The sequence below is a fragment of the Penaeus japonicus genome, unplaced genomic scaffold, assembly GCF_977035675.1.
Source record: "Penaeus japonicus unplaced genomic scaffold, GWHDUDI00000001_assembly GWHDUDI00000009, whole genome shotgun sequence".
Taxonomy (NCBI): Eukaryota; Metazoa; Arthropoda; class Malacostraca; order Decapoda; family Penaeidae; genus Penaeus; species Penaeus japonicus.
The window spans coordinates 28,503,672-28,506,171 of NW_028234411.1; positions in this window are offsets into that span (position 1 = coordinate 28,503,672).

Genomic DNA, 2,500 nt, shown 5'->3' on the forward strand with positions numbered 1-2,500 from the left:
ACACACAACACCCGACACACACCACAGTATAGATAATATATATATATATATATATATATATATAAATATAAATATATATATATACATAACACTTGATATATTAATCAAGAAATATACTGAAAAGAAAGTGATAAAAAAAAATCATTATTTCACTTTTCGAAACAAACCTGTTAAAACACATCAAGATACCATAAGGTCGACATTTCCCTTCGGTAAGCCCATTGTCTTCGGCCTTATGGCCTTGGTGGGTAGAGGGGAGAGGGAGGGGAGGAGGGGTAAGGGGAGTTGGGGGTAAGGGGTACTGGAGGAGGGAGGGGGAGGGGGTGGGCACGGCCGAATACTCTCTTGCACGTTGTTATCTCGTAGCCTCGGGCACTGGTTTGTGTCTCCCCCCCCCCTCTCCCTCTCCCTCTTTCCCCTCTCCCCCTTCCGTCTCCTCCTCATACACTTCCTCTTCTTCTTTCTCTTCCTCTTTCTGCTTCCTTGCCTATTCGTTATCTTTTCAAATCTTCCTTCTTTTTTCTTTTTTTTTTCTTATATCCTCCACTTCTTCTTCCTCTTCTTCTTTTCTCTTCTGATTCGCTCTCTCGGTGTTTTTATCTTGTCTTCTTTATCGTTTTTTTTTTTCGTTTTTTCTTTTTTCTACATACTTTTCTTTTCTTCTCTTTATCTCTCCTCTTCCTTCATCTCTTTGCTTTTTACGAAATCTTTTGGAATTTATTGTTCTTTTTTTCCCCCTCTTTCCTTATTTTGCTTTCTCTTCCGCTTTTTCTTTTTCTTCATAGTTTCCTTTTCTATTGCTATCTACTTCTAATCTTCTTCCTCCTCCTCCTTATCTTCTTCCTCCTCTTCCTCCTCTTCTTCCTCTTCCTCCTTTTCCTCCTCTTCTTCCTCTTCCTCCTCTTCTTCCTCTTCTTCCTCTTCCTCCTCTTCTTCCTCTTCCTCCTTCTCCTCCTCTTCTTCCTCTTCCTCCTCTTCCTCCATTATCCCTTTCGCACTCCTCTGTAAAATCAAGTAGCAATTAATATCAATATTTAAACATCGTTGTTATAATTTTTTTTGCAATATCACCATTTTCATTATTGTGATTGGTCTTGTTATCGTTATTGCTATGAATGTTGTTTTTCCTGCTATTATTGTTATCCTTTAATGATAAGCATTATTGTTATCATTATAATTACCATTATTATCATAATAATAATTATCATTGTTATCATTATTATCATTAACATGTTTATTGTTATTGTTGTTGATATATTTTTTCTTATTACTATCATCATCATTACTATCATTATGATTCCCTTTATGATCATCATTATCTTTATTATTATGAGGGATATCATCATTATCCTTAACATCAATAATATCACCATTAGTGATTAATCATCAATAATATCATTATCATTATTGTTATAATTATTATCGTTATCACTATTATTATCACTATCATCATTTTTATCATTATCATTATTATCATCATCATTAGATTTATCATTATCGTTATATCAATTGTTATTATCATCATAATCGTTGATAAATAACGTTGCCATCCCCACATTTTGTTATCAGTTTCACCATCATGATCATTCTTGTCTTTATTCTTACTATTCATCATTATAATAATCCTTATGACAATTATTGACCTTATGATTATCATTATCATAATCATCATTCTCATAATCATTCTCTCTTCCCCTTTCCCTCTCTCCTTCCTCCCCTCCTCCCTCTCCTCTTCCTCCCTTCCTTCCTCTCCTCCTCCCTTCCTCCCTCTCCCCTTCCTCCTCCTCCTCCCCCTCCCTTCCTCACTCCCTTTATCTCTCCTTAACCCCCTCCCTCTATCCCTCCCACCTTTCCTCCTTTCCTCCCTCTATCCCTCCTTGCCTTACTCCTTCCCCCCCTCCCTCTTTCTATCCCTCTATCCCTTCCTCACTTCTTCTATTCCCCCCTCTATCCCTCCCTCCCTCCCATCCTCCCTCCCTTTCTCCTCCTCCTCACCCTTTCCCTTCACACGGCTTTTAATCATTCTCACTGCTATTTTCTTTTCTTTCTTTTATTTATTTATTTATTTTTCCCTTTCCCTTTCTTCCCACACTCTCCCTTCCCCTCCTCTTTTACTCCTCCCCTTTCATTCCTCTCCCCCCCTTCTCTTCTTTTCCTCTTCCCCTTTCCCTCCACTCCCCCTCTCCTCCTCTCCCAATCTTCCACACTCTCTCCCTCTCCCACCCTCTCCCTCTCTTCCCCTTTTAGTGCCGGTTCTATCAAAGGTTGGAAGATATATCCCCCCATTTACTTTCCCCCTCCCCCTCCCTCTCCCCCTCCTTCTCCCCCTCCCCGCATATAGCTCTTGGTCCTCTCAATCCGGTTGGGGTGGAATGGGGATAAGGAGAGAGGGATTGAGGGAAGGAGGGAGATGGAGGAAGAAAGGGAAGGAGGGAGTAAGGAAGCAAGCAAGGAAGGAAGGAAGGAAGGAATGGAGGGAGAAAGGGAGGGAGGGAGAGAG